Here is a 12,467-nt window from a genome sequence, read left to right on the forward strand (position 1 = left end):
TTTAATTTTTTAAAAATTAAAATTTTTAAAATTTAAAATATATATTTTAAACGAAAAAAAAACACAATATTTTTAAAATGAACCCGGTTCAGACCCAGAAGAAGCAGTGACTAAGTATGTCAATATGACTCTGAACACACCCGTTCGGCCGTCCCTGCTCCGGCAGTACACGTGTGCATGTTGGCGCGGACGTGGCCGTCTGCATGCCGAGGTGTAGAACGCACAGGCAAAGCTGCTGCCACGTCACCTAAACATTAAAACAACAGACAAATCTTTTTGTACGTACTAACATACGTAGCTTCTTCATGAACCTTCCTATTAGGAACAAAGGCAAGAGAGAGAAACAGAAAACAGGAAGAGAGAGAGAGAGAGAGAGAGAGAGAGAGAGAGAGAATGGCGTCGTCCGGTGAGCAGAAGTACGCGTTTCCGCCGCAGACGCAGGATGAGCAGCCGGGAATAGAGTATATTATGAACCCGCTTCCTAGTTTTCCAATCCTCACTACAGCCCCTCCAACTAGCTTCATGTACGCTCTCTCTCTCTCTCTCTCTCATTAACACACTTAATAAATCATTAACTCCGAATATTTATAATTGAAAAAGATTATGCATTAAAAAAATCTACCGTACAAAAGTTTTATGACCCCTCAGAATTATATGTTATATATGAAAAGATTTTTCTATATTGTGAAATTTATATTTATGTTCATATTTTGTATACAAGGCAAAAGACACTCATTTTGTTCTAATAAAAAATACAAAATTTTATTTATCATGTAAAAAGTTTACCGATAGATTTTAAAAATTTTTATAGATTTTTTAGACAATTTTAAAAATATTTGTATTTTTTATTGTCTGTCTGTGTATCAAATATTAATAATTCGTGTTTTTCTTTTCAAATTTAATTTAAGAGAATCTTAGCTTAGAATTTTTAATAGAGCTTTGCGTTTTCTTAAAACAAAATAAAAGACCTGAAATTTTTGACATTCTAAAAAATTAGTGCGAAATTTGTGTTATACAAACTCCACTGTCATCTTTTACAATCTTTTTCCTTATATTATAAATATTTAGCTTAATTAGAATAGCTTTGTTCTTTTGGGTACCCTACAGAGACTTGTCCTTCATGAATATGGTAATTGGTAAGGGTGTAGCTGTATGGATGACCAGAGCAGCCCTCAAGCCTTTGTAAACTTCTTTATGCAATATAGATCCATTATTGCTTGTGTTTCTCTTCCTTGATGTGGCCTTAAATCTTTATATTAAAACAAGAAAAAAAAACATTACTTGTATTGTAGTTTATGATTTAATTTATATCCCAAACTTTGTATTGTAGTTTATGATTTAATATGTCTTTTTGGAAGAATTCTTTTAATATTATATAATTTACTTAAATTGTTGTTCTCTATGCCAAGAATCACCCGGTCTGATACAAATTGTTGTTCTCAACAATCAGCCTAAGAAATCAATTGTCGATTTTGAGTGTGCGCAGCGGAAGACCTCACATGAATTTTTACAAAGAATCAATGGAATAAGCAAGCTAGCACTCGATAATGAACTATACTAAATAAGCGTTCACTTAGAATCAATAAAAGTAATAATTAAAACATAAGAATTTACATGATTCGATAATTTGCTTCCTTCCACGGGAGGAGCGGCTATTTTTCACAATGAACGATGAAACTTACAAAAGCCCAATCACATTAGGGTGACACAATAATAATTACATACTAATATAATGCGTACAGAAGATTTATAGTTTATCTAAAACACTTTTGTGGCGATCCTTTAGGGAAATTCTTCTAAAAATTCTCAATCTACTGGTCTTGGATTCGCAAATCCGTGATATTTGCGAGTGAAATTGTCGACTATTTAGGTCGAACCATCGACGGTTTGAAGTCGAGAAGATTATCCTTGCAACACTACCTGAAATCATCGACGGTTACACCCTAAACCATCAACAGTTTGCCCTCAAGGTTGTCCCCTGCATCTCTCTCTTGGTCCCTGGCTTTACGGTGCTTTTCCAGATACATGTGTTTCACTCATAATTTGAGCCACATCCCCAACAATCTCCACCCTGGCAAATATTTACCACTTAACAGAAATTCGAAAGCACAATTCCCGTTGTTCCTCCCGAGCCAGTAGATTGGGACCCACCTCCCGTCTAATACCTGGAGACGTAAATTAAGTTCAAACCACACTTGAACTTCACTGTGGTAATAGGAACTCCACCTAACTAAACACCCAACTCCTTGAACCATCCTCTAAATCAAAATGCCACTTTGGCAGCCTCAGCCTCTCCCAAGAACTCCGATCCAGCTTTAACTAGCACACTCTGAGACTATACCTTGGACTTTAAACAATTAGGTCTTCCAACAACATACTCCGTTGCAAGCCTCCTATCTTCAAAGTCCCCTATGTAGCCTCCATCTACGAACCTCACAAATGATGGATCCCTCTGTTGTCCGTTGAAGTACTGCATTGCATTGGCATAGAAAACTTTTGACACGTCTTGAATATCACCATCCATCATTGAGTTCTAAGCAGTAAACTATTTACTTAGATTCGTTGTCAGTGTACTAGTGATAGGTTTATCATTAACCATGCTAAATCTTTTCAACACCTGATTCACAAAATCACCCTAAGATAATCACAATCTTCATATAGTTTTTTCCATACAGTCGCCCTAAGATAACACAAATCTTCCCGCAACTATAACTATAAAGTCACCTTGAGATACTCCTAATCTCCTTATAACTTTACTTTTGCGAATCTCCAACCCAAGAATACTCTTGTTAGTACCCAAAACCTTTATGTCAACTTCTTTTCTCAACAGAGATCCTAACTTTTTTACCTCAGTCAGAACCTTCTCAGCAATTGAAATGTTACTCATATAAAACAACAGAATATTTGCCCACTTGTATTCTCTCTCCCTCTCTCCCTCTGGGAGCTTCATCAACCCCCTTGTTTGATTCTTATATAGTAGCTCAATCTCCTCCACCATGGCACCTATCCACATACCCTTCTCCTAGTTGTGCACTACCCCTCCTAAAAGGTAGTAGGGTCCTTTCTGGTAGTATTGGTTGCTTAAGGCATCATATCATACTTGGGCGGTGGCCTGATAATGCCTTTGAGCCTATTGTGATCTTGCTGGTCTCCTGAGCTTGAACTTCCTATATTATGATCAATGTCATCTATGCCTTAACTCTGAAACTCCACCTGTATCACAATCCCCTTTCTAGTTCAATTTATCTTGTGATACTGCAAGTCACCTGAGTTAGAACTCGCTATACTTCTGCCCTGAGTCTCCAACTTCACCTGCAAAATATGCTAATTGTTGTTACTGCAACTTTCTAACACTTTTTCTCTTCATTTACGAGAGTACGTTGTCTTATGATTCTAACACCTAAAACTATGTCTCCACCAATCGTCACCTTATTTGTCATTAGATCACTTAGCTTGAACCCATCTTTTTTATATCCCAAAACGATGTACCGTCCGGACATGACACCAAGCCTAGATCCCACCTCACTAGAAACGTGCATGGTTGGACCCTCTCTTAAATCAGAGAAGTCTATCGCATATCTTGTCCAAGCCTATCCTGAAACTATCCCATCTAGTGATACCTTGGGAGATTAATTAATCGAGAAACTCGTCATACTTGCTGACTTTACCAAGAAGTCCCTTGCAAGCCTTGCATACACCATGTCCTACTCACAAAACTCCTTGAACATTAGCGTACTTAACATTAATATCTGACTTGAGGAACTCTCTCCTGGTCTAGTACTCCACCTCAGCCACAACTTAAACCTAACAAACATCTCCAACTTGTGCGCATGAGATACCCTGAGACCTTTTGTGATAACCTTACAAAGTACCCATGTCTAACTCGTGATGCTGCCCTCACAAGTCCCCAAACATCCATAACAATGTAGTTAAGAATACCCTCCATTTTGTGCATGGTGGGTTAACACAAATCGATATTATCTAAGTCATGCCCCTTAAAAAATCTAATATAATGTCTCGGTCCCAAAGTGGATACCGAGAATTCCTGTTCATAGAAACAACACCTATGTAACGGAAAACATAAGTTACATCATCATATTTACAATACCAGAGGTTCAGTAATTTCCAAACATACATACACATTTCTTCGAAATCATCCACCAGATCCCCTAGGAACTATTCAAAAATACATCTCCCAAAATCACTTACCCTACAGACAGGGCAGTACAAGGGTCTCCTCTATCTCCGAGTCTGATATGCTCGTCTAACTCGATCACCTGAAATGTTTATGAATACTGAGATGAGACAACTCTCAGTAAGACGAAATATTTTATTACTAGTGTGTGGAAAATAAGTCTACGTGAGCAATATATTCATTCATCAGGCTGTGACGGGGATAACATATAAGGATAAGATACATCACAACTGACACTTATGTCACTTAAAGCACAAGTGTTTATTAACTTTCTATTTAATCATACTTTTAGCTACTATATATATATATATACACTTTCTGTTTCTGAAAATCTATTTATAACTGTGAAAACTTTCCTAGATGAATAATTGTATGTCATGATTTAACACCTCATGATAGGGTTGTGCGGCCCCGTGGGCTGGATTTAACACTAGTTTACCTACCAAGATAAGTCAACTGTAAACCTCTGTCATCAGATTGGCCGCCTCAACGTAGACCACCAGGGAGTTCATCTCTCCCAAGGCACAATTGACTACTCATAAATTGAACACTTTATCTGAGATGTGTGGTTGCACTCTAAACTGTAATAGTTACGATACCGTGCTCTGTAATATGATCTGGTCTATCAGGGTCTGATATTATATAATACTATTTAATATATCTTATTATTTTACCATGATTTTGTTTCAACTATAATAACCTTGATTCTGTAAAATTGTGTTAACCATAACGTTGTAATGAATTGATCTGTGTAAGCTGTAATATCTGTATATCATGGTTCTATAATATGAATATCATGGTACTGTAAAAACTGTATATCAAAGTTCTGTATAACCGTGTAAACTATAATTTTGTAAAATACTATATAGTCATAGCTCTGTTAATAAAAGTGTATAATCCGTATATCATGATTCTGTAAAAACTATATAATCGTAGTTCTGTAAAAGCTGTGTAGAATTCTGTACTATACCAATAGTCTCATGCCACACAATAATTAGAACTCATTAAATATAATTTATAAAACTGTATAATTTCTTATTCTGAATTATTCAAAATTTTACTCTGGAAACCCATAATCATATACTATATTTTACTAGTAAAAATCTATAATTTAATTGGCATGACATATTTCTCTTACTTGAGTAACCGAGACTTGTTTATTATTTACTAATTTATGCCTACGACATTCATGATTTCAAAACCCTGAGATTATACATATATATTTTTCCTAGTCAATCAACAGAATTTCCTAAAATAATTATCCAACTCACATCTTTTCTGAACCCTATATTCATAATTTCCTAGACTATAAACTATTATCATCTTTACCTGAGTTCCCGAGAAAGTATCCACTAGGATCCTTATCTCATGCCTATGGTGTTTGCACTAAATCCTGTATTTCACATCAATCCCAATTTAATCAATTCAAACTTCATTATATTTTGTCTAACACAAATCCTAAGCCCAAAAATACCTAAAATTCATGAAAACTTTAAAATAACCCATTTACCCTGATTTTGGGATGGTGCCTAAGAACTCCAGACCAACAATCTGCTCCAGTAATCTTGTAGAGAATTTCCCCACGAACTTTGTGATAGTTCCCAATCGTCAAACTGGGCTTTAATGAACCGAGGATCGTAGAGAGTAGGTGTCCATGCCCAATTTTATAGAGAGAATAAGAGAGGGACTGCTTTTATCTTGCCAAAAACTAATTTTCACGTATATATAGATGGCTAGTCACGTGGCCTCATCGACGAACCCAACAAGGGATTTTGTCGACGAAGGTAGCGAGATCATCGACGAACCATTAAGGTCTGAAATTCCCCTCTTGATATCTCTTCGTCGATGAAACTCAGGTACTCGTCCATGAACCATACAGGTAAGTTCGTCGACGAAACCTAGGGGTTCGTCAAAAAACCCTGATTTTGCCCTTCTTTTGAATTTCTTTTCTCCCATTTAACTCCCTTTTTCTTATTATTATTTAATTGCTATTATTTTTCCAAGTTTCTACATTCTCCCCTTCTTATAAAAAATTCGTCCACGAAATTTGCTATGTATGTTATAGACGATCCCCTGAGGGAAAATTCGCTACTTATTTTATTAATTATCCTCACTTATGGCGGAGGAATATCATGGTTACATTTATGGTTATGAGAGATTACAATAACTAACCAAAATTTCCCCCAAACCAACTATATCCTATAAACCCAAAACACAACTTAATACATCAATTACCCTGCACTGTATAAAAAAAAATTGAAACAAAACTTACCTTATCTGAACTATTACTTTTCTTTTTTCTAACTAGTATTGATCCCCCCCCACTGAACAGATGTGGGTACTTCTGTCGTATCTCGTCCTCTATCTCCCACGAAACTTCCTCCAATGCATGATTCATCCACTGTACTTTTACTAGTGAGATTTTCTTGGTGCGCAACTCTTGTTCTTTTCTATCTAGAATCTGCACTGGTATTTCTTTATATGTTAAAGTATCTCTAATCTCCAACTCCTTAAATTTGATCACGTGGGAGGGATCTGAGATGTATTTCCTCAACATAGAAACATGGAATACATCATATATCCTGGATAGTGCTGGTGGTAAAATTAATCTATAGACAACTGGACCCACTTGCGTCATCCATGCTTTCGGCTTCTTTTCGTATGGACTATTTGTCATTCCTTGTTGCACTAGCAAGTCATTCACCCTCCTCTACCATTAGCTCGAAATTCTCCGTTCCATTGATTTTACCAACCTCGAACCTCACTGAAGAAATCCCAGTCATTGAGAACCAATAGCTCCGATACCACTTATTGTTCTTCACACCAAGAATCACCTGGGTCTGATTCCTGCTGTTGTTCTCAACAATCAGCCCTCAGAAATCAATTGTTGGTGCCAAGTGTGTGCAAAAAAAGACCTCACACAAACTCTCACGAACAATCAATGGTACAATGCTTGCACTCGATGATGAACTATATTAAACAAGCATCCACTCAACAATGAGAATCAATGAAAGCAATAATTAAAACACAATAATTTACGTGGTTTGGCAATTTGCCTACGTCTATGAGGGCAACAGTTGTTTTTCACTATGAACATCATATTAGGGTTACATAATAATGATTATATATTAATCTAATGCATACAGAAGACTTATAGTTTATGTGAAAATATTTCTGTAGCAATCTCTCGGAGGAAGTTCCTCCAAAACTCACAATCTGCTAATCTTGGATTTGAAAATCCGTAACGTGAAGCCAAGAAGATTACCTTTACAACACTGCCTGAAACCGTCAACATTACACCCCAACCCGTCAACAGTTTGCCCTCAAGGCTGCACCCTGTATCTCTCTCTTAGTCACTCGCTTCATGGTACTTTCCCTGGTACATGTGTTCCTCTTAGAATATGAGCCACATTCCCAAGATAAATCCTATATCTTGTATCTATGACTAGATGATGATTTCAAGAAATAATCGATAACAGTATTTTCTTCAAAAATATATCCTTATTTTGTTAATTTCTAAATTCTTCTGATAAGTAAAATAATTTTCTTTCTGGTTAAAAGAAATATATACTATATGAACTATATCTTATATGATTAATAAAATATTATTTTTTTTCTATTTATATTAAATAATATCATTGTTGTTCTAATTCACATGTTGTGGGAAGTATTCTATCTACTTGCACGAGGTTTAATTTAAGTTTAATATGGGATAAATTTATCAATAAATAAGATATTGTACTTGGGTCAATTCAGTATAGTACAACATCATGTAGGTCAATTCAATAAGGTATCAAATTCAATAAGATTCATGTCATTTAGGTTAACTAGGTGAGAGAGTCATGGAATTTATGTTTGCAAGAAATACTTTTGTGCTGCCAAAAAGAGAAACATGAGCATAGTAGTTAGTGTGTCTCTAGTAATGGAAGGCATGAATCTTGAAAATCAAACCATTTTTTATGATAATTGGTTACTGCTACTAAGCATAGAGACATTAATATCTCTGCTTTTCCAGAAAGAATTGGCTAAATTGATAGTTAAAGAGAATTCCCAATTTGGAAAGAGTTGAAAAGTTAACCCTTCAGCACGATCCTCCTTTATTTTATGCTCTACCAAAATAACAATGTTAGGAGATTGGGCTAGAGCATAGGAGCCCACCTCCCTTTGTTTGGGGCTTCTATTTAAGCCCCTCACATTCCACGACAAAATAATCATGGGTCTGGGGGTTTAGATAACTCCCTACCCCCTTCCTTCATCCCCAAATTTGGATCTTCTAAATTAGTTTCCTCTTCCAGTGTACTAAGGATTGCAAATTTGTTAGGAGATGCCCTTTTAGATTCCTTAGCCTCAAGAGTATTTTTATTGGTTTGAGTTGAGCTTCATGCCACTGCTCTCCCTTTCTCTTCCTTCCTCTTGACAAGGCCTCTTCCGATGATATTCTCTCCTTGGGAGGTTCTGCTGGGATTAGGGCTTTATTAATAGGTTTAGGTTTCCACATCTCTTTGGGCTGAGGTGTGCAATCCTTGTGGCCAAAGCATTTACACTTCATACACTTGTTTGGCAACCAGCAATATTCCACTTCTACTTCAAAAATCTCTCCATTCCTTATATCTACTTCAAAACCGGATGGTAAGGGGTTGTCATAATTTATCTCAATGCAAACTTTAGCATAAGAAAATCTACTTCTCTTCTCAGTGGCATTATCCATATAGAGGGGGCTTGCTTATGGCACTTGCCACATAACTCATACCTTGGGCTATCCATAAGACATGAGGGACATTAAAGAGCTTGACCCAAATTGGAATGGAGGAGACTTGCTCCTTCTCTAGTCCAATAGCCTTATGCCATCTTTGCAGAAGAAGGGGTTTCCCTTAATGTCAAGAACACCTCTTTCAAGCACTTCCTCAAGTTTTTGACTATTAGAAAATTTGAAGAAATAGAAAACCTTCTCAGTTACTGACACTTTAGCCAGGTTATTGCCCAATTTCTTTCCACCATTCCTTTGAAAAGATGATATGGAAGTCTTGCACCTAAGAAGAACCCAACAAGGCAAAGCTCAAAGTGTTCTATACCTTCTTCAACCACCTCAAGGGGGGTCACCCTAATTTTCTTTCCTGCCTCTGTAGGAGGTTGGTAATCTAGAGTTGTAGCACCCTCTATATTTCCCATCAACAAGAATTTCCATGAAGTAGCCATAGCTGACGCAAGGCACAAGAGCTTGGGCCATCTCAGCATAGGAAAATCCAAGAGAACCCCTAAATCAGGAAAACTAGCTTCTAACTTGGTGCTTTTATGGAGTTTTTAAGTTGTGGTCCTTCAATAAAATTATTTTTTTGAACATATAAGATCACTAGATATCACGTTGATTGTTCCCATGACTAATGGCAAGGATCAAATCATAGAAAAAACATTGCATATGTTTCCATCCAAATCAATTATAAAATTTGATAATTCTATTTCTATAACCTTGCAAAGTACCTAAACATTGTCAAATCAATAGCGTAACTCATTTCTTGGTTCGTCATCATCTAGTATAAGAGTAATATTCTTATATTTGAGTTTATTTCTTAGAAGTTAGGGAAGCAACCTCTTTGCTACTTGCTTATTCTATGATAATGAATTTAAATCTACAGAACATTTGTTCTTCATTTCTCTAAAAGGATATATGATGAAGTCCTCTACCTTGCTAAAGCTTCATAAGCCTTTTTCTAAGTGGGATGATGAAATTACAAGATTAGCTACCTTGCACTATAGCCTATTGCAAATATTTCAAAGTTAGTATTGACACTAGAGAAGAAAAATAATAAAGTGGTGTTTGAGAATTGTTCCCCTTCTAAAATGATATTATTTTCAAAGTAGTTGGAGATATCAGAGGCTACATCTTGAGCAAAAAGAGATTCATAAAAGTTGCTCCAGCTTAGTGTAATCTAGTGGTTTGTTTCTTCAAGAGGTTGTATGATGTCCTACTTACTTTGATTTTGTGTGTGCTCTTATTCTCCTGAGTAAATGGGTGGTGATGTAGAACAAGTACTAGAATTTAGATATAAAGGGAGAATTAGGGAGAGAAGTTGAAAAAGAAGAAGTAATAATAATAATAATAATAATAATAATAATAATGAAGAAGCAACATGACAAAATAGGATAGAATAAAGTGGTAGAAATAAAGATAGAATAGAACAAAGATAAGTAAGAAGGAAAGGAAGAAATACGGGAAGCAGAAATCTTATGGGAGAAAGAGATCAATAGAGAGGGGGAACTACAAAAACTTAATTTCAAAATGATAACCATATAAGCAAACTATAATAGGTGGACTAACGAAATTTATGAAAAAGAAAAAATGAAAATTGGAGTAATGACTTATATTTTGAACATAATTAGAAACTCAAATAAACTATTATGTGTAATACATATCCATATTTTTTGAATAAATAATTTTTATATTCCTTGAACAATGTAAATATACTTGCCTTATTTGTCATTTTCTTAATTGATATATATAATAAAGATATTAAAATGGGGCTTATGCTTTCTTTGTCAAATTGAATATGGTGAAAATGGAAGTCATTGCCATGACAATCTATAAAAGGAAAATATCAAAATTAATGAGGCAAATGAATATGATTTTTCATGTTGTATCAAATAACAGAATTAGGCAATGCATTGTCATTTTCAAATTTCACCATGAAAATATCTATTCCATTTTATGCCGGTTAGAATAACATCATGAACTAGTATATTCATATATATATATATATATATATCAAATCTTCTTTTGCGTGTGAGAATTTGCAAGTGTGGGAACTAGAAGAGAATATGTGTTAGTGTACATGTCACTTTATAATTTTTTTTTAAACAAAGTACTTTTCCAGGGAAAAGTTGCAATTGTGACCGGTGGTGACTCTGGGATAGGAAGAGCTGTGTGTCACAGCTTTGCCTTGGAGGGGGCAACTATAGCATTCACATATGTGAAGCCTCGAGAAGACAAGGATGCACATGACACGCTTCAAATCATACGTCAAGCTAAGAAACAAGATGCAAAAGACCCCATTGCTATTCCAGCAGATGTAGGGTTTGATGAAAATTGCAAAGGAGTCGTTGATCAAGTGGTAAATGCTTTTGGTCGAATCGACATCCTGGTTAACAATGCAGCTGAGCAATATAAGGTTAACTCAATAGAGGACATCGATGTCGGGAGGCTTGAGAGGGTGTTCAGGACTAATATCTATGCTCACTTTTTTATGATCAGGTAATTACTACTTGGACTACTTGCTGCCTTACTTTTAGGTCCAAAATATTGCTCTAGACTCAAAATATTTTCCAGCAGTTAAGACAGTAAAGTTTCTACCTTACCATGAATTTGGTAGTTTGAAATTCAAGCTCTAAAGTTTAAGTTTTTATGAATTGGAAAATGAAAAATGAAATACAAAGTAATAAGTTATGCTCAAATCCATACTCATTTAATTTCAAATGTGAGATCTACACTCATTCTTCTATTAGTTTAATCATTTGTTTAATTATAATTTCCTTTTAAAAAAGAGACTGATGATGATGATGAGGATGAATGATAGGCATGCTTTAAGGCATATGACAGAGGGGAGCTCTATAATCAACACCACATCAGTGACAGCATATGCAGGAGCCCCTACCTTGCTGGAGTACGTAGCCACCAAAGGCGCTATAGTGGCATTCGCAAGGTCACTAGCTCTCCATCTTGTGGGGAGGGGAATTCGTGTGAACGGTGTAGCCCCCGGTCCCATTTGGACGCCATTGATACCAGCCTCTTTTTCCAGGGACGAGGTTGCTAATTTCGGAATTGAAACACCCATGGGGCGAGCCGGCCAGCCTTACGAGGTTGCACCGTGTTTTGTCTTCCTTGCCTCTAATGCAGACTCTTCTTACATTACTGGCCAAGTCCTCCACCCTAATGGTAAGGTTTTCACTTCTATAAGAAAACTAATATACGTTTTGACTTGCACATTTAGTTACACTAATAGACATGGATAAATGTTGATGGCACTTTTTGAACATTTTGGGTTTTGTTTTTGCAGGTGGAGCCATAGTGAATGGTTGATGTGTTTGAAACTAGAGAGAGAGAGAGAGAGAGAGAGAGTGTATGTGTGTGTTTTTAATAAAACTTTTAGCCCTTTTGTTTTTTTTGGTAAGAATCGGTTGTAAGAAGATTTTATTTATTAGGGAGAAACACAAAAGCTAAAAAAAAGCTTGGATCGTATGAATAACTATGAATATCTTCCAAATCAATTTGAAGTGTGTT

General features: G+C 35.9%; 1 pseudogene; it reads left to right on the plus strand.

The window, feature by feature from the left end:
• Positions 1 to 304: 304 nt before the first annotated feature.
• On the plus strand, positions 305 to 12,454 carry LOC131146669 (glucose and ribitol dehydrogenase-like; annotated as a pseudogene).
• Positions 12,455 to 12,467: the final 13 nt, after the last annotated feature.

This window comes from Malania oleifera, chromosome 13 (assembly GCF_029873635.1).
Source record: "Malania oleifera isolate guangnan ecotype guangnan chromosome 13, ASM2987363v1, whole genome shotgun sequence".
Taxonomy (NCBI): Eukaryota; Viridiplantae; Streptophyta; class Magnoliopsida; order Santalales; family Ximeniaceae; genus Malania; species Malania oleifera.